Below are 21,782 nucleotides of genomic sequence, written 5' to 3' on the forward strand. Positions count from 1 at the left end.
ACTGAAGATGCAGCAGGTAAGAAATTTTACATTAATTTTACTGTAAATAGAAGAACCTGATGCAACAAGGGGAATTCGGAAGCCAGACATATACATTTGAAAATTTCAAAAAATCGTTATTAAAGGCCTTCCCCATAGTGAAAGATCGAGCAAGGCTAGAAGCCGAACTATATAGTTTCTATCAACGGGATATAGAAGAGTTAACGGACTTTATTCTGCGAAAAATTAAACTGACGGATATGCTGTATGGGAAGAAACCCGAAACGGAGATTATTGAAATAATCTTACCAAGATTGTTACCTGCTGTTCAAGACTAGTTCGAAATTAGAAGCCCAAGCACATTACAGGAGCTCTTCGAATTGGCGGTGAAGTTTCAAAATCGCAGAATAGCGGAAAAAGCTAGAGGGGCATCTTATTCTCAAAGTAACCGAAGGCAATCTTTAAATGAGCAGACCAGAAATGCAAACCGCTCTTATGGGGGAAAGAGCTATCAAGCTAACTCACCGAAACTCGAAGGTCAAGGCCAAAAAAGGAAATTCGAAAACAAACGTCCGCGTACCCAGAAGGCAGAAGTTGAAAGGAAAGCTTTAAACGAGTAGAGGGGCCTGTGAAAGCGAGGGTCCAGACCCCGGAAGTTTTAAAAAAACCCTCAAAAAGACACTTAAATACGGTCATCGTAAAGAACTCACATCTACCAATTATACAAGTCCTCGTTGGCGATGTACCAGTAGAAGCCCTCATCGATACAGGAGCAGAAGGTAATTTTATGAGCGATGCATTCTTCAAAAGGAATTTTTATAGGTTACGATTATTTAAAAACAAAAACACAGAAATTATAGCGGCGCAAGGAAAAACCTGTCACTGCATCGGGAAATTATCATTAAACATACATGTAAAAGAGGAAAGCCTCAAAGTATTAATTTTTGTAGTAAAACATTTGCAAAATCCTCTTATTTTAGGTATGAAGTTTTTAAGGGCCGCGAGGGCCAAATTGAATTTTCAGGACAGTTCTATTGTGCTGGAGATGGACCAGAGGGTGGTGGAACCTGTGGAACAACCGCAAGTTGACCTTAGCCATTTGAATGACCATGAAAGTCAAGCCATCCAGCAAGTGGTGAGTAATTTTTCTAACTTGTTTTCAGAAAAGCCTGGTAGCTGTCAAATAGTGACGCATCAGATACTGCCAAAAAACCTTGTAGGAATAAACCGTATCGTTATGATAAACAAAAAGACCTAATCATCGAAGAACATATTCAGGAAATGTTAAAGAACAAAATAATAACGCCCATAAATAGTGAGTACGCGAGTCCAGTCGTACTATATAGGAAAAAGAGCGAGTTTCCTCCTTCGGATAAAAGGGCTTGGAGGTTTGCTATCGATTACAGAAAACTGAATAGTATTACTAAATTCCCAGTTTACCCTTTGCCGGTTATAGAGGAAATTACTAGAAACATTCAATCTACTAGATACATGACTACTTTGGACTTAACGTCTGGCTACTATCAAATAGCTATGAAACCCGAAGACATACGTAAAACCGCGTTTATAACAACATCGGGCACTTATGCATTTTTACGCATGCCCTTTGGGTTGTGTGGGGCCCCATCAACATTCCAGAGAGCTATGGACATTGTTCTAAAGCCTGTCCTAGGAAAATCGACTTTAATCTATCTAGATGATATAATTATAACGAGTAGTACGTTGGAACAACATATTAAAGATCTAGAAGAAGTGTTTAAATTATTAAAAGAGGCCGGTCTTACAATTATCGCCTCAAAATGCAAGTTCGCAACTAAAGAACTTAAATATTTGGGTTATAAAATTTTGCAAAAGGGTATAGAAACTCAAGATTCAAAAATAAAAGCAATCAAGAATTTCCCACCTCCCAACACCGCCAAGAAACTTTCTTCTTTCCTTGGGTTATGTTCTTACTATCGGTCATTCATAAAAGATTTCGCTAATATTGTTGAACCCTTGTTAGTAATTAAAAGAAAGAAAAGTAAATTCACGTGGACAGCGGAAGCAAATACCGCATTTGAAAGATTAAAAGAAGCGCTCATTTATGCCCCTGTTTTGAAATTCCCGGAGGGGGACGAAAACCTGGAAATTGCAGCGGATACGTCGGACTATGCGGTGGGTGCGGTTCTTATGCAAAATAGCCATCCTTTTTCATTTTTTAGTAAAACGTTGAATCATACACAAAGGAATTATATAGCTACAGAGAGAGAAATATTAGCCGTATTAATGGCTGTAGACAAATTTCGAGTTTATTTCGGCAAACCGCCAGTAAGTCTTTTCGGATCATGCGGCTGTTGGTAGACTTTACTCGGGCAAAAACCTAACGCCCAGGTTAATAAGATGGACTTTAAAACTCCAAGAATATAATCTAATAATAAAATATAAACCGGGTAAGGAAAACAATGTAGCTGACGCACTTCTTATAAAACTGGACGATGAAGGTAATGAACTTAAATGCGATGTGTTGACTTAAAAAAAATCTATTGTATCTCTAGAATCTAAAAAGATTCTAGAGATACAATTATCGCTGAACTGAAAGCTGATCCTGAATTTGGAAGTATCTATGCATATTTGAAAGACCCCGAAATCTTTGAACATACAGATATCGATGCGATAAGAAATAGAGTAGAAAACTTTGAAATAATAGATAATTTATTATTTTATACAAAAACAACAAACGAAAATCTCGAGTACAAACCAGTCATCCCAGCCTCGTTTCGATTAAGCATTTTGAAGGAATTACACGACGCGAAAACAGCGGGTTATTTAGGGGTCAGAAAGACTTTAAAAAGGGTACGCGAGGCGGTATATTTCCCGCAATTATACAAAATAGTAACTGCGTATGTCAGGTCCTGTAATCAATGTCAGTTAATAAATGATATTAATTACAGCCCGGACGGGTACTTAAATAGCATTTGCGCTACATTTCCGAATGAAATTTTAGGCATAGATCTTCTTGGCCCTTTCCCCCAGAGTGAGTTAAATAAAAATCGTTTTCTTTTAATAATAGTACATCATTTTTCAAAATGGACAGAAATTGTTTCACTTAAACGCGCGTCAGCCAAAACAGTCGCAGATGCATTCTTACACAGATACATTTTAAAATACGGTGCACCGATAAAAGTCATTAGCGATAACGGTAAACAATTCATTAGTCAAATATTTGAAAACATATGCACTGGACTTGGCATACGCCATATCAAAATGGTTCCGTATAGACCACAGGCAAACATAGCAGAAAGAGTTAATAAAAACATTGTAAAAATAATTCGCAGTTACGTTAGCACACATCACAAGCGCTGGGATGGCTACATAAATGAGTTAGCTTATGCTTTAAGAACGGCAAATCACGATACTACGGGAAAAACACCAGCAGAATTATTTTTAGGCCGAAAGTTAATTGCGCCTTTAGATAAATTATTCTTTGTGCAACAAAGAGAGCAAGAATTTAAACAGAAAGATGTGCAAAAACTTATTGATCTGGCGATTAAAAGCTCGGACACGGCAAGAAATAGGCAAAAAGTACATTATGATAGAAAACGCCGTGAAGCAGATTTTAAAGTTGGGGATAAAGTGTTGAAGCGGAAATTTTCTTTATCAAGTGCCCCAGATAATTTTACTGCAAAGTTAGCTCCAAAATTTGAAAGCCCCTATGTAATTCAGGAAATCAAAGGAGTCGTATTGTACCTGAAGAACGAGAGAGGGGAAATCTGTAAAGCAAGTCCCGACCAGGTGAAAAAATACTATAATCAAAATGATTTTGAAATCCTTAAAAGTTTCTTGCAGGACTCAAGCGTAAAAGAAGTAGAAGGTCCAGAAATAACGTCACCCGTTGCACCACCCAAGAAGCATAGAACTGAAGAGAGACCTAGCCCTTTTACAATCCAGGCGACGGTACCGAAAAGAAAAAACGAAAACTCTCAGACTCCAGCTTTTAAGAAAAACAAGAATGCAAAGCCACCGCGTATAGGAAACTTGGTAAAGAGGAAAACACCACCTACAACGTATCGCAGTAGAAATTAACCATCAAGGAGAACGCTCCCAGGGCCAGAGAGTCAGGTGCAAACAAGGCCGCCGTTCCCGAAAATAAAAAGACAGCAGGAAGAACGAAAAGACCAGCAACAACAGAAGAAATTCAAGAATGACTCCAGACCGGAGGACGCCAAGACCAGCCGTCCAGGGGAAAAACGAAAAAGACAGCAACCCGACGACTACTACTCCAAGAGGCCAGCATGCAGAGGACGATACAGAAAAATTAAAGTGGACGACACTCGGAGGTCATTAAGGAGAAGACTGACGTCCATGAAACCTATAACGTGGGAACAGTTCTGCCAGAAAAGAATGACGGAGTTCAAATCATCGAAAACTCAAAGATAAGTTAAAATCTTCTATAAAATTTGTTCTTTTGTTTCGAAATGTTATGCGTAAATACGAAGTTCTATGTTTTTACGAAAGTCAATGTGTCTCGGTTGAGACTTAGTTTTGTTTTACTTTATTTAGCTAAGGCAAAAGTATTATTTTCTTTCAGTATATAATCTAAGAACAAGCAGTTTCTGTTCGTCGAAAGACTAATTCTGTTATGTTAAAGCCAAAATTTAGCCGAAGATAAAAATAACTTCGTATTCTTGTATTAATAAGAACTTTAGTTTCAGTGCCGCCAGTTTGGCGAAGAATGAGTAAAGTAAAAATTTATTTTTCTCTTATTCATTTTATGGTAAATTGTAAAAAATCATATGTATTAGAATTTTGTAAATATACGTAAATACTTGAAAGTTATGTAAAAGTAGAATTTAGTCTAGAAGCATAAAATTGTAGATGCTAAAAGTGAATGCTTAAAAGCAATGAAGTCAAAATTTAAGTATTAAACTGTAAAGTCATGCTTTAGAGCGAAAGCCTGCATGTTTAAAGATGAATGAGGGGGAAGTTAGAATGAATGTGTTTTGTAGGGTTCTCCACCTACATTTGAATCTTTAAGAATATTAAAGTAGCTCATTGAGTTGTAGAATGTCGAGTAAGGTGTGTCTATTTGGTCGTTGAATTCTAACAAATCATGGTGGTTAGGGGAAGTGTTGTAAGACTAAAACACGAATATTCCCGTTTGACACCACACACGGTGGAGAGCCAGGGTAAAGTTAAATTAATGCTTGAAAAATTGAATGAATGTGAAGTAACCAATAACTAAGAAAAACGAATCGTTTAAAAACAAAAATTTATTGTGTCAAGAAAGTGTAAATTATAATGTATTTAGAAAGATACTGATACTTATTCCTTCCAGATGCTGGAAGGAAAAGAACAAGATTGATTGCTGAAGTCCAGGAAAAGTTGCTGTAAGAAGAGAGATTTAATTAAGTATACTCAGAAATTTTATTATCCTTTTGTGAGATAAGACTTTTTTTATGTAAACGAGGCTCTTAAAAGTTAGTTCAGAATTGTAGAAACCTTCCAACAGGTCGTTTGTAGGACCTGCTTCCAAGTTTTCCAAATTCTGGCAGCGGCAAATGTAGGGTTTATATTCATTTTAACTAACATTTATTTAAAGTTTAAACTATATTTCCTGTCAAGCCTTACTTTCCCCTGGAACTGCCAATGCCAGAGTATGTAAATTTTAGTAGAACGCGCAAGGATTCAAATTATCAGCGGAAGTATTCTGAGTTAAATAGAAAGGAAACGAGTTCGAAGTATGCTTTTCTTGCTTCACGAGTGTTGAGGTGGCTAGTTAAAAATTGAAGAACCACGCGTTTCGGCCTGTGTGCTTGCCTCGGCAAATTGTTAATCTTTCAACGTAATATTCAGAGTTTGCTGAATTGTCAGCGGTACTTTAGAACGCGGTGAGGTTAGTTACGTTTAGAGAGCCTCGTAGTTAGTCTCTTGTTATTATCTCTTTTTAGTTTCTTATTTTTATTTTACCGCCGGGTCGGCGTAGTTTGTGAGCGTCAAGAGCACGCATTTGTAATTTCTAAAGTTGAATAGAAAGGGACTTAAACCCTTCTCAAGACTCTGTCTAATTTCCAGTTTCAGCAGTCACCACTTTGTTGGGTGCAGGTTGGAGGCGCGCAACTTTACAGTACATACTGTAAATATTTCCCCACTAGAGACTTTTGTGTTTTTTTCAACTTATTTAGGACTTAAAAAAGCTCAGTGGATTGCTACTTTATATCATTTTCAAGAATTTTATATTTTATTAGTGTTCCTATAAAGAGACTTTGTTAGAACTATTGAACTTTGGACTTATAAACTCTTTCAGGACACACAAACTGAATTAATTATGTGTGTTTCACCATCCTGCCTTCTGAACTGTGACTTATGCTGAAATATTGTCTTTTAAAATTACAAGTGTTTCTTAAAAAGTGTGTTTATTTCAGAACTTTGTACAGTGTGAACTGTTTGTGAATACTGTTAATTTATGTGACTGTAACATTTCTCATACGAGAACTCTTGAAATTCACCTGTTGACTTATTCCTCATTTGAGCCACTCCCACCAGTATAATTACTATCCATTTCATTCTGAACTTGTTTCAAAACCGTACTTAATTTAAATTACTTAATGTTTATTTTTTCAAATGCTTTATTATGCAAACTTTTCAGTTAGTTATATCTTTTGTCACAGCTCGAACAGCTCCCAGATGCTTTTTTACTCTACATACCTTTGTATTTGCTTCAGCTTCGCCTAGTAGGCGCGGCGTTACACGCCCGTTTTTTCAATTATATATACCAACGCCTAAGGGCATTTTTTTCAAAAGCGGTGGTTAAAGCAGCAGAGGCTGCTAATTGCCTCCTAACCATTCAAAAGACAAAGAAAAAGATCTTGTCTTTCAATATTTCTATTGCTTAATCATAATTCTGGTCGCTTAAAGCGAAACAGGAAATGGTAGCTAAAACATTACCGCCAAGTAAGGATTTTAGGTGCGCAAATTTTTCAGTTTTTCTCAATCTACTATGATTGTGAATTGTATTTTCGAACTGGTTCCAAATGTCCAACCATTTACACGAATCACCGTAATAAGTTCAGATTTGCAGACGTGGTAACTTCACTGCTTTCGTTTCATCTGAAAGTGTAACATTAGCCGTTTCGTTCTGATGAACTGTTCTAGAAGATTCCGAATTCCTTTTCAAAAATCGTTGCATTCTTCCTCTCCACATAACAGTTTTATCCTGGTATTCTTGACTCAGCTTAACTTCATTCTCAATCTCCTCCGAAGTTACTTTCGTTTCTATTTCTGAATCTAAACTTTTCAGTTCGTTGATTTTTTTCAATTAACTGTTCATACAAATCCGCGATTATTTCAATTTTCTGATTTAGAGGAATATTATTTGCTAAATTCGATTCGACTTCTGTTATCAGTTTCGTAGTTAATTGTCTTACAACCGATCGTTTCTTTTTCAAATTTTCAAGAACACCCTCCATTTTCGAGCTATTTAGTCTCTCGATTTTCTGGTTCGTAATAATCCCGGTTTGCAGGCACCAATATATGTAAGTTTAAGTTGCAAAATATATGTAAGTCTCTAATAAATCAGACTGGATCAAATGTAAAGTGATAAACAGAGGAGCGTTATTCTACAGACCGTTTATTGACGAACACCAAAGACGAACTAATACATATACATAATTATGACATCACAGTTTCTTTTCATAAACAAACACTACCGCCATCTATTGGCAAACGTGCTTGTGCGCTTGTTAACTGTTTATTTAACATGAAATAATTATTTCACGATGCCTCCACAAATATGATAGTTGCCTCAGATAGTGCTGCAAAAATAAGAAAGCCATGACCGTTGCAATTAAAAAACAAATCATAAACATAAGCGTGGTGTAAGAGCAACAAGACTTACGGCCTTTCGACATCGACGATCTGTACTATTTTGAAAACGCAGGAAGAAATTAAGAAACTTGATGTAGTCAAAGGAGTTACCGTTACTTCCATGCACCGTCCAAAACTCCTAGAACATGTTGACAAACTGTTGTGTTTGTCAACTGTTTTGTTGGTGTGGATTAACGAAAAGCAGTTAAAAGGTCGTTGTCGGAAGCTGTCATAAAGGTAAACTACGATTATATTATTTACCAGTGTTATTTATTACAAAAATTGATTTTTGTGTTGCTATTTTTGGGGGGTGCGGAACGGATTAATTGGATTTCCATTATTTTCAATGGGAAAGTTTGATTCTAGATACGAGAAATTCGCTATACGAGCTCAGTGCTGGAACCATGGACCTTATAAGAGATAGATTAACCCAGTGGGCGGGGCGCGCGTCACCGACATGTCGGCAAGAAAGAGTAGGGACGATCTGGTTTACCTTAATACTGAAACCTATGGCGTTTGTATCACATAACTCTATTTAATTATTGAATGTGATACGTTGTATAGTGATGAGATTATGAAAGCCACAGTTTTGTTTCCAAATAGGATTTAATATATCTCATTAAAGCACTTTTTACTCGCGCACTTTTTTCATGCATAATTCTTGTACAAACATCTTTACTTCGGTAAAACGGTAAAAACTCTAAGCACAAAATTTATTAAATTAATTTTGCGTAAAAATAAAGTAAAATTAAATAAGATTGATAGTACGCGATGCTTGGAAATAAATAAGGTAAAATTAAACAAGATCTGATAATTTGTTTTTAATTTAATGAACATTTTCAGGCAGTGTTTTTCCAAACTATAATAACATTACAAAACGATCATATTTATTTGATTACATGATCATTAAATTATTAACATTAAAGTGGATTAGTTATTTTAATAATTCATACAATTCGGAGCATAAAATTTTCTGAGCGTAATGAAGGGGGAAAAAAAAAAGATAAAATAAAATCTAGAAGCACTCAGATTTTATATTACGCCCAAAAGGAACTTTTTTTAAAGTTTTGTGTGTTACCTATATTTATTGAATATCATGTTCTTTGCCAGTAAATCACATACATTTGAAAACAGCATATGTTTAGAATTTCCGCACTGGAGATAAAACTGTTATTTTCCGTACAGTGCTCGCTCTGAACTCTTGAGTTTGTTAATCAAAAATTCGTTAAAGTTTTACAAAATATGAAGTAGATTAAAAAAAATTCAAATTCGGCCGTCCAGATGCCCATGTTCGGGTGGAGGATTACATTATTCAAAATTTGATGGCTCTAGATACTGTCGTTTTTGTCACAGTGCAAGAAACATCCATGTATTCATGCAGATTCTTCATTATTTAATTTCTTTACATATAATACAGGGCGATAATATTTGGTAACAACAATTTGCAAGGAGACATGGATATTTATAGTTAAACAGCGCAAAATGCCGCTTCGAACCTAACAGCCTTTCTAGGCTACCGCCCCTTTGGGCTAATAAATTAAATTAACAGTAAATAAAAAAAACCTTATGCAGATCTAAAAATAAATTTAAAAAATAATCACTATAAAATACAAGCAAAATTAATTATTACGATTAAATACAATTTTAATATTAGAATTAAATGTATAAAAATTTTTAAGGAGTCAAAAGTGTTTATCACTATGATGTATTATAAAATATAATTGAAATAAAATTCCTTTATAGAAATTGTGCTATAACACTCATCTATAATTTTAAAAAAGCAGCACAATTTAGAATTTTAAACAAAACTTTCAAAAATGCGTTTTTAAATATTTTAGTATTTTTTAGTTATTTACAACAATAAAAAGCATAAAAATTGCAAGAGAAAATTGCTTGTTTGAAATTTTCTATTAGTTCAGATTTAAAATATTATTTTCTAAAAGAAGTAGTTACAAATTTCCTTACAACATAGGAAAATCTAAAAAAATATCCAATCCTGAAAGCATGCAACAGCTTTATAATTATTTGGAACGTTAATTATGCTTGATAAATATGTTAAATTTTTAAAAATCAATCTCAATTTCAAAAATAAAAATACGTAGAAATTCTAATTTGTAAAATGAGGCGCTAAAACCAGCTTTTTTTTTTGACAATTACACACTCTGCAATAGGCAACCAATGTTAAATTTCTGCAAGTAGTCCCTACTCCTCCGGATGTGATCAAGGTGACAGCCGGCAACGCCTCAGACGAGGGAGAAAACCCGTTTGGGTTAGTCTATTTCTTATATAAGGTCCATGGCTGGAACGAATTAAACCCGTATCTCGAGGTTTCACTGAAATGGTTAAGAATGGCTGAACTCCCTAGCTCTCCGACCAGCATTTAAACTGTGTAACAAACATGGGATCTGGAAAATTCTGGAAGAATCGGTCGTAGGGTTTCGAAAATGTGGTTACTCAAAACTTGACGACAGAAGTTGTCGGCAAGGCTTCTTATGAACGAAATTGCTTATACCGCCCTTCTGAGTGAGCTATTTTTACAATTCCAAAAGCGTTACAAGCAGAAGTAAAAGATCTACAATTCCATACAACAAATAAAATCTGAAATAAGAGACATATGGCAATAAATGAGATTAAACACAAAATAAACGATAAAATTTCCATTCTAAAAATAACAAATAAAAGTAAATAAAACAGTACAAAATATTGCAACAATACAAAAAATAAAAAATGCAGACACCAAGAATTAACATATTTAAAAATATTTGCATCAATATATCCAGAAAAGTAATTTCAGATGTCACGATAATAAAGCTGTCAATTATCGTGTTGTACATGTGTTACAACTTGTTAGAAAATATTAATTCTAATACTTTGTCGACTCACAGCATAACTGGAAAACTGAATAATAAAATTACGAGAACTTTGTTTACAGTAAATTTACTTTCCAATATATAACATTAGAATTTTTCACTCATTTTATTTGCTACATGGTAGAGAGAAATGGTAGAAAGACCAAATAAAATGCTCATTAAAGATCTGCAAATAATCAGAGTATCATAAATTTGAATCATTTTTTTAATTTCAAATAACACGAAATATAGGTTGGGTCATATTTTTTCCAGTTTCTTAAAAACACAATAGCATTTCTCCTCAAAATACTTTCTGCTATTTTACATGGATTTAAAGAAGGGATTTGGATATGTGAATTGTACATAAACATATATTTAATGTACAAATCTGCAATAAGAACATATGTTTGCTCACATACTCATTGGCACAACTCCAAAAACATAAATCTGCGCTAAGTGAAAGAAAAATGCAACACTATATGGCAGTGCTCCGCAACCGGTGTGCCATGAGTAGGATATAGGTGTGCCGCAATCAAATACATGTATTTGACATTTTGAAATTTTTTATCATGTATTTAATACACAATGACAATTTTTTTCCTTAATAATGTCTATTTTAAATGTTTTTATATATTTCACTGTTGTGTGGTTGTGTGTGTGATTGTAAGTGTGTCAGCATTTGAATTTTTTCAGCACTTCCTTGATAACTCGGAACTCTTTGGTGTGCCACGAAATTCCAGAAAGATTTTTTGTGCGTCGCAGGTGAGAAAAGGTTGCGGAGCACTGCTATATGGTATTCACTTGTATTTTATCAGAAGCGCTTTCAGGGATTGAATAATGTCGCCTTCCTCAGTTGCGTCTAAAGCAAAGACAAGTAGTACAGACATAAACAAAGGAAAGAAAATTCAAGAACTTACTTTATAGCTAATAATGATTATGTCTATAATAAAGAAGAAAAGTAAACTAACGAAAAGAAATAAAACAAGTAGTGCCATCTAGGGAAGCAAATGAAGTCAGATCAAAAACTGACCCATTCCATACTCAATCACAAATTCAGTTTTGCTTCTGTAAATTTAAATAGTTTAAGCTACAACTAAATATATTTAAATACACAATTATTTATCACAAAATTTACAGTACTTCATATAATGTACAGCAGAATTTTTAAATAAATTAAATCCAAAATATTTAATATCTAAAGTAATGTTTAACACACTTTTTTGAATTTAAATCTCTAAATCTGACAGCATATTTCTAAACACAAAATTTTGTCACTCTTTTAACTAGCTATTATATACGAGTTTACCCGCCCTCAGATATATGGCCTTGATATGTCAATGGCCATGGTATGTCAGTGATAATCAAAAAAAAAAAATATTTTAAGAGATTTTAATAGCCTAACCTGGAATAAAGATTCAGAGATGATTCATAAATTATTCAATATATATTTTTAACTAGCCGTTTGTGTGGCCATCTTTCGATCTGACAAAGCAAAATTAGGTTAATAAACTGAACATTAAATGCAAAACATAGCGTGAAAAAAAGAGAAAGAAAAATAAATAGCACATCTAAAATTACGGAAGACGTCTATATGAAACTTAATTTCTTTGTAAATAATTCATTTCATCAAAAAATGACATCAGTTACTAAATAAATAAAATCAACATTAAAAGCAGAAAAATTAACACAACAGAAATTCGCTAGGTAAAAATATAATGTGAAGTATAATGACGGCATCTATAGTAATGCTAACATTTGTGAACTAAAACCTTCAGCAACTAATCAAAATGAAATCGAACCAAAACTGAATGAATCAAGCTTCTAATTTTTTAAGCTACGCATTCTTCTCTAGCTCACTGTATAAGGTATTTCTCCCGCCTTCGTGGTGTAGTGGTCTGCACGCTGGGAGCGTATTCCAGATGTCCGTGGTTCGATTCCTGGCGAGGGCATTGCTCATTTTGACACATTTCCTGCTTCGAAATAACCTAATAGCTCTACAATTATTCTGCTAATATGTCCGCCGTTTATCTTTCGTAGTCGGTTTTGAAGTTTATTGTTTCAGAGATATAAAAAACGAAAGCCTTTTGCACCAATTTAGCTGCGTTTGCATTAAAAATATTCATTTAGAATAAAAGAAATTTTAAAGGGGCCACGATTGTGTCTAAAAATATTTCTTTATGAATTGGCTTTTATCCTTAACATCTACGTCATCAAAAACGATTTCGTTGCATATGCGTGTATGTATATGTATATGTATGCATATTATACATGCGTAATTTTTATATCTTATCAACTCGAGAACTTATGATAGCTTCCTTAAATTAAATATGAAGTTAAATATTTCCCGATTTCTGAGCTGCATTTCCTTCAAGACATATTGAGAAAACGGAAAAAATGCACATATATTGTTTCTAAACACACACAGTTATTTATCAGACTGACTAAAGAATATTTGTTCCATTCTGGCAGTCTCTGTTTATGCAAGTATAAATGTGCCAAAAAAAAAAAAAAAAAAAAAAAACATAGGGAAAAGGAAAATGTAAGAAACTGGAAGACCAAAAGTAGGTCATGAAAAGGAGACACTTTTAAATTTTAAGCTTTGTGTCAGCGGTTATAAATTCCCAAACATTTTAATAGTTAAACACAAAAATGCCATTTAAAAATTTTTGGGGAAGCACATTACCCGCCGATTACAAGATTATGATAGGGAAGTCCGCCGGTACATTCTGGAATGTAATTATGTAACCGCTGTCATCATAGCGTGGAAGCCTTGTCATTCATCTTATTGACCACCAATCAAAAGCGACAGCGATAATACCCGCCTCGACTGTAATACTCGGAGACGCGAAATCTGTCACCCCAGTTTCCAATATAGAGTCTTGTTTCATTTTAATATGTGTTCAGAAATCATAAAGAATGTTGATTTTGGGTTCTTCCCGTTAGGTGCATTGAATCACTCGGATGGGGAGGAGGTTTGACGCAACTGGAGATATTTTATCGAAACTTTGCCTCGGGCCTTAAGATTTATAAACTGCGGTAGGAAGTCGGCAAGTTGTCAAATAAGTTCGCTCAGTCGACAAGACTAGCTTCCTGTAGGCTAATACTAAATGAAGCATATATAGGAAAGTGTCAGTTCCGAGAAAAATATCTCTATCGTCTGGGACATTTCCTGAGAATTTTCTAGAAGTTGAAATGTAGCCATTTATTCATTCAAAGTACTAAAAGCTGTAGAAAAGAACAGAGCATGTCTACAAAAATTGCGACTGAATGCTGTAATACCGAAATAGAAAATGAAATACTTAAGAAAAATGCAATAATCGAATGCTGAATATAACCTTACATAAAATCCTATTGATTATCGCAGGATAAATTTATCAAATGTTTATGTTATCAATTCTCATTTCATATGAAAAAACTTCAGCAGGGTGCACGTTTTATTATTATTATTATATATTTTCTGTCGTAAAATTAATTTAACTGCACGTTAAATTTTCTTAGAATGCTCATTACAAATGGTACATCTTGAAAGGTAGGTAGCTCTATGTGCTTTACTATAACACTGATAAATAATGGCTTATTGTAGAAAAACATTTCCCTGATTTCTTACATGTTTTAAATTGATAATTCGATAATTAATTAAATAACAATTTCTCTATCGCCCTGTACAATTTTTATAATAAAACTTTGCGATGATGCTATTGTTTTGCACAAATTTTACTTAAGCTACTTTTCCCAGCCCCAACGTACATTATCTTTAATGTCTTTTCCAGGAGATCTTGATCTCAAAAGTAAAGCTGAGATGCTGGACTCGCCATTAAAAGAAATATTAAAGAATTACAAAGCTATGTATAATTTTTGTCATAAGCAGAAGAATTCATTTTGAAGCATCTACTTTATGAAAAAAGTTTCACGATATAAGTGGAAATCACATATAAATATTACTTGACTTTCTGTAATATCAAGACTGCCTTGAAAAATGGAGACTATTCATAAATCCTTCCAAAAAATTGAGAAGCAACCCTAATTCACACGTAAGTGAATATTCGACTTGTTTATGAAAGAATAATATGAAAATTTGATTACCTCTTCAATTAAAACTACGAGAAACATTAATTGCAAGTTTGAAGAAGTCAAATTATAGCTTTATTTTTTGGAAAATTATTTTTCTGTGCGAGTGCAATAAAAGTAATAAAAAGAAGAAATATATTAAATCTTTTCTGTTCTAAAAGAGAATTATTACTCTGGGAATTAAAAATATAGTTTCTGAATTCGCAGCACGCGTCCTTAGAAAGAACACTTACAACATTTTCACATTAAACTTTACTTGATGATGAACTTTGGGAAAGCAAAAGATGAAAAATGTGGGATTGTTGTTTGTTAAACAAATTCTCCAAACCTGATAATTAAGGAGAGGGAGTTTCTTTTCCGTCTTTAGTTTAAAGAATCAATGAATGGTTCTGAACAACAATAATAACATTTAAAGGAGCAAATAATAATGCTGAGTCTGGGGTACTTAAGTCCTCTACACAGATGACTAAAAGGCAAAAATTAGAAAGCTAATTAAAGAGCTTTTGTGAAACGCTAAACATTGCACTGTAATACGTCGTTCAGGATTCATTTGCTTTAATCTAAACTTGATTTTTTCCCCTAAACTTAAAAGCGGAAAGCGAGGGAAACTTAATTTTTCCCATAAGAATAAGTATACAGTAGAAATTCATTATAAACAGAACTTTGAAATTGTAATTTATTTCTGTTGGACTCAAGAAAAGTATATAATAGAGGCATATCGAAGACATTCAAGATGTTATTACTTCTAATGACTTTGAATGTGAATATGAAAAGACGGTGAATTAACGGGGGGCGCAGCCCTCAGCCCACCTAACCAAGAACACTTGGTCATATGACGTATCACAAGGGCCGGCCCATCTTACAACAAACGAGGGGCCAGAGACCCGGCCGTGCTCAAAAAACTAACAAAGAAAAACAAACAAATAAAATATTAAACTATGAATCCCGGGAAACCAAAAGCCCCAGGAACCGGGTAACAAAAAATTTAGGAAAAAAGAGAACTAAACAAAATCATAAATACGACCAGTGAATTTCATGTCATCACTGGACCTTAAACATTCACACAAACGAACATAATAAAATAATAAAGAACTGTTAGAAAATAAAAATAAGACAACACATAACCAAGCAAATACAATACAAAAACACCATTCACACATAGATTCCTATGGCTTCTCTTGAGCTATTCACAATCTTCATAATTTGTCTAGAATATTCCACAAAGTTCTTATAATTTTTCTTGAAATCACTTCTATAATATTTTTTATATCTATCCCTTGCACTCCCAGTAATAATACAGTTCTCAAAGAAATGCATAGAGTCTCCAGTGACATTACAAATATTACATATATCATTGTCCTGCAATCCAAAACGTTTCAAATATGCAGGGAAGCGTCCATGTCCCGTAAGCATTTGATTGGCATCTATATCTTTATATAACTTCATTTTCTTTCCAATATTTATATTTTTCAGTAAACCACAATTTCTATTAGATTGTTCCCAATTATTTTTCCATTCGTTCAATACATAATTATATAGAGTAGAGGTGGCCCTTCTTCTAGAGTCTGGGATATTTTTAATAATCACATTTTCATCCACAGCTGCAGACTTAGCTAATTCGTCCGCCCTCTCATTCCCTTCATATCCTGCATGTGCTTTTATCCAGTGAAGCTTAATATTATGTATATCTTTCAATTGTGCATATGTCTTTTTTATTTCAAATACAAGAGAGTTTTTACTTTCAGGACCCGAGAGGGTCTGTAGCACCGACAATGCATCAGAATAAATATTTATATTATATCTAATTTTCAATGTGCCTTTAATCCAATTGAGAGCTTCAAAAATAGCATACATTTCTGCTTGATAGACAGAATTCATAGAATTTAAACGAAATTTCCAATTTTGTATTTCAATTCCATAGAAGAATACCACGATCGCACCTCCAATACCCCCTCGAGTCCTGAACCATCTGTGAAAATATTCATTTCCTGACATTCGAGAAATGCACAGTCATAAGGAATCAAAATCTTATTACTAGGATGAATACAGTCATCATCAAAATTTTGAAACGCTTCACTTTTAATAACACATTCATTTATATCTATATGATCAACCAAATTATTCGAAAGTAAAAATTTTTTATAATAAAAATTATACTGGAATGAGAGGGGCGGGACACCAGCAAGGAGGCAGACCACCTCTGTAGAAACTGTCCTGAAGACTCTCGTAACTGCCAGCATCCAGCTTCTCTGTAAAGTATTCAATTTATCTCGCAAGCGGATCAACTCCCCTGCCCTAGCACCCCAAGCACCTATTCCATAGAAAATCTTAGGTAAGATAACACTGTTAAAAATTCTCTTCAGTATCGGTGCTTTTTTATGCAAAGTTTCTGTATTAAAAGTACTACGATAAAAATGTAAAATTCTATCAGTTTCTCTATGTATAGATTTAAAATGTTCAATAAAATTTAGCTTTTCATCTATAATAACACCCAAATATTTTATATTTCTCTGAAAACGGATATTCTTACCCTCAAATTTCAATTTTGGTGCTCTAGTTCTAGCACCCCCTCTAGGAAAAAAAAGTACAAAAGTCTTTTCCACATTAAAATAAATATTTTCAGATTTACTCCACTTCAACATCTGCTCTTCAACTTTTATAAAGGTATGTTGTATTTTTTCCAGAGAGGAGCCCTTAATAATAAGCAGAATATCATCTGCATAACAAATTATTTCTGCATTAGAAACATCAAAATCCACAAGGAGAGTATTAACTATTAGGGCCCAGAACAAGGGAGCACTACACGATCCCTGCGGACAGCCCTTAAACATATCCAAATTTATATCTAAATCTTCTGAAAATCCTTTAAAAACAATTCTTCTATTCCTAAAATAATCCCTGATAAGTAAATAAAGATCTTTTGTAATCTTCAGCTCAAATAATTTATTTAATACGGAGGACCATCGAACAGAGTCAAAAGCAGCCTTGACATCGAAAGAAACAACCGCGACATGTTCACTACTTTTTACTCTACGTATTTTATCAACTACCCTAAAGAGTGCCAGATTAGCAGATCTTCTTTTCCTAAATCCATATTGATTTTCCGCAAGATGTTGTTTATCATTTATGACATATAAAAGTCTATTTACAATTAGCTTATCCAATACCTTAGCAAAAACCTTTAATAGACAAATTGGGCGATATTTATCTTCATTTTTAGGCAACAAAATTAATCTTCCAATCTTCCAGGCAATAGGAAAAACATGCAAAGACAAACATTTATTAAACAAAATAATAAAAAACGAAGGATAGTTCACAAACAATCTTTTTAAAACTCTTGCCCGAATTCCATCCAATCCTGGAGCGGCTCTGTCTCTAAGACTTAAAATGACTTCCCTAATTTCTTCGTAGGTAAAGTCCAATTCACCATCTAAATCGTCATTACCAAAGTTATCATCATTATTATCAGGATCATCAATTTCATCAGTTTCAATATTCAGTGTCTTTTTAACAATTTTCAAATATTCCTCCTTTACATCCGTAGCCGCTCTATTATCACTATCTCGTAATATAATCTGTTTCTTAATTTTATTCGTAGCAACCTTAAAAATTCCTTCGTAATATTCCTTGTCTTGAATAAAAGCCCTATTTCTGAAATCACCCTTCACCTTTTTAATTTTCTTTTTATAAAAAGCCAAACATTTTTTATATTCTATTTTTCTTCGTATTCTAGTTTCATCATCCAAGTCTTTCACCTGGCAACTCTTGCGGATAGCCCTGACTCTCCTTCTAAGAGTATTCATAATTCCACCAAGCAGTACCACTACGTTGTCGTATCTCACATTTTAAATCTCTTCTCATTCTTTCTTCAATTCGCTTCTCCATATACAAAATTAAATCATTAAATTCCCCAGCATCCTTCGTATTGACAATACGGTCTTCAATCTCAAAAATAAACCTTCTCATCTTAACGCAACATCTATCAATTCTTTTAACATTATTTGACAGAATAATATCCCTCTTATCTTTAATACTAACATCCTTTATACTTATCAAAATATAGTTATGATCGCTAAGGGAATTTTCCTCCAATATTTGCATGTCAAAGTTCTCAATAAGAGAATTTGGAGAACACAACACCAAATCCGTATATCCATCTCCACATGCAGAAGAGAAGGTGGGTCTAGAATTTTCTTTGTTCAATAAAATCAAATCATTTAAAATGATAAAATCTGAAGTTAAAACCCCTCTTTCATCAAGACTCTTAGCCCCCCAAATAAAATTCTTTGAGTTAAAATCTCCAATAATAATAAAACTGTCTTTAAAAACAGATATAACTTCTTCTAATTTTAAAAGATACGTATTCAAACATTCCACAGGGGAGAAATAAACTGAAATCACACCATTGTTTAACTATGAATTCAATCCCAGGGTTTACGACAACAATAGCAGCTCTTCCTATATCTGCATGGATGGTCCTCCAACTGTTTTTAATATAAGCCATTTTCTTTCCAATATAATAAGGTTCTTGAACTGTAACAATATCAGGGATATCCTCAAAAATATTATCTATTGCAGAGAGCCGGCATGCTGCAGCATTACAATGATTAAGATTACAATTTAAAATGTGCATAGCTAAAAGGATCCAAAATAAAACCATTCAATATAATAAATATAATTTAAAATCCAATATATACAGTTTAAAAACAATATATACAGTTAAAATCAGCAATAATTATCCTGATCTTACCTGGGAGGCAAGGGTATAGTTTCTTCCAAGATTTTCAATTATATCCTTTCCTAAAAGTCTTCTTTTAGAAATAAATTACACAATGGTTCAAAAGTCTCTATTTCACACAGTGTAAAAGCCGTAAATTATTAGTTCGTAGCCACAGGAATAAATAAAAAGTTTAAAATTAAAATCAAAATCAAAATCTCCCCACCGCAGAAGCTAAATCACCTCAAGTTTCTAGATCTAAATGTTCCCGAATAAATTTTTTCTCTCTTACGATCGAGGGACACTCTCTCCAAAAGGTATCGTGGTCATATTCCACATTAATACCATATCTATCTAAAGCTTCTTTACAGTTGATACATTCTTTCTTTTCACTATGACAATTTTTCCTCTCATGTCTACCATTACATGCAGAGCAAACCCTTTCAAACTTACAATTCTTCTTGGTATGCCCAAATCTAAGACAGTTCATGCAGCGCTTAGGTTGAATGAATAATTTTACAGGGTATGCTTTCCAACCAATCATAACTCTATTCCCTTCAAGGATATCTTGCTGACACCTAGCAGAAATCTCAAAAATCCTATGTGAAACTCCATGTTCTTGAGTTTTAATACGAAATAAGGATCTCGAACATTTCCCATCACAAACACAAAATTCATTAAATATTTTCAAAACCAAGTCTTCTTCAACGGAGTCACTAATATTATACAGAATAACCTTCGGCTTAATAAACTTATTCCTTCGAGTCCTAATAAGTGTGTTTAATTTCGGATTCTCCGTAATAGCTTTTTCAACAGCAAGTATATCTGACCTATCTTTTAAATTGATAATCATATCACCATTTTTCTTTCTAAAAGTATTAAAACTTTTAACACCTATATCCTGTGGTTGGAGTTCAGCATTAAGTTCATCATAGACATCAACATCTTTATCAACTGGTCTTATAATCAAATCGTTAGCCCTAGATCTCTTTTCACTGTTTTTCTTTTTATCATTATTTCTTTGATCATCAACTTCTCTATCTCTCCTACTATCCAGTCTTTCATCAATCATTTGTTTTATCTCCTCTTTGAATTCTAAAAGAGTCTCCTCACTACTCTTACGCATATCTAATTCCATAATCTTAAGCGTAGACGTATGTGCCCATTTCACAACTGCCTCAACCTGAGTATTTAACTCAGAGATCAAATCCTTGGGTACTCGCTTCGTTTTTAATTCATCAATAATCCTATAGAATTCTTTAATTATATCCGACATTTCAATATCTCTTTCACCCATGTTTATAAAATAGACAATAAGAGTAATATAATAAAATTCTAAATAACTGCGGTAAGGGAGACACTAAAAACACTAAAACATTTATAAAAACATTTAGCTCAATCAATATCTTCTTAAAATTCTCAATAAAATTCAAAAAATCTAATTCTGAAGAATAAAATAGTCTCAAAACACTTCAAAATAATTTTTAAGGTAAAAACTAAAGTTCTGGCATCAAAATTGAACAAATTGACCAACGGGCGGAAGACTAGGAAGTCCGGTGCACCAAAAAATTCTCGGAACTTCCTCCTACTGGGCAGAAAACTTTATTTAATGGTGCACCGAAAGATTTTTCCTATACTTGACGAACATCTACATGCAATGTAAACAATGTCCTCCACGTTAGGCCTCGTACACTCAAAATTTTCAGAGTTCAATATCTCAATAAATATACAAGATAAGATTGTGCATTTAATATTATAGTAAGATACAAGTAGACCGAACAGAATTCTTCAATCAGATAATATTTACACACAATATTTAACGAATAATGAATATAAACTTACCCGACCATGCCAGGTGGGCGTTTCAGCAAGGTCGATTTCGAAAAACACTCATAAAAACTTAAATATGCACTTTCTTGCACGAAACTTGATATATCTTGATAGCGGAGAACATAACCAATGCAAAGAACACACTCAAAAATCAACACAAGCAATTTAGACAGATTTAAAAGTCTTTAAAATACGAGCCACACACTTTCCACGCAACAAGCACTTCGGCGTTGCCAGAACTCCCAAAGACGGTACTTTTCAGGAAGAAATGAAAAAAAGAATATTGCTAACCATATTTGAAATAGCTCCGAACTTAATTAAAATGTTGAGTTCCGGAGTCGGAAGCAAAAGGTATGCAGATTCGATATTCCAATGCAAATCTATGTGTTATTAATCTATATATTATTTGCAAAATTCTGCTAAAATGTATCAAAGAGTTTAGGGAGTTTCATTTTTCAGTTTAATCTTTTTCAGTTCTCAACGCAAGTTTTTTGTCA

General features: G+C 33.5%; 1 long non-coding RNA gene across 1 annotated transcript in view; it reads right to left on the reverse strand.

Annotated features, from left to right (window-relative positions):
- The window catches only part of LOC146998074 (uncharacterized), a 70,282-nt gene extending 48,760 nt beyond the window's left edge, over positions 1-21,522 (reverse strand). Inside the window, exon 1 of the long non-coding RNA XR_015040250.1 lies at positions 21,298-21,522. This is a non-coding gene — a long non-coding RNA (uncharacterized LOC146998074). The remainder of the gene's footprint in view (positions 1-21,297) is intronic.
- Between the last annotated feature and the right edge of the window lie 260 nt (positions 21,523-21,782).

Source organism: Stegodyphus dumicola, chromosome 3, assembly GCF_044657685.1.
Source record: "Stegodyphus dumicola isolate Sdum_Otavi_A_Nest chromosome 3, ASM4465768v1".
Classification (NCBI taxonomy): domain Eukaryota; kingdom Metazoa; phylum Arthropoda; class Arachnida; order Araneae; family Eresidae; genus Stegodyphus; species Stegodyphus dumicola.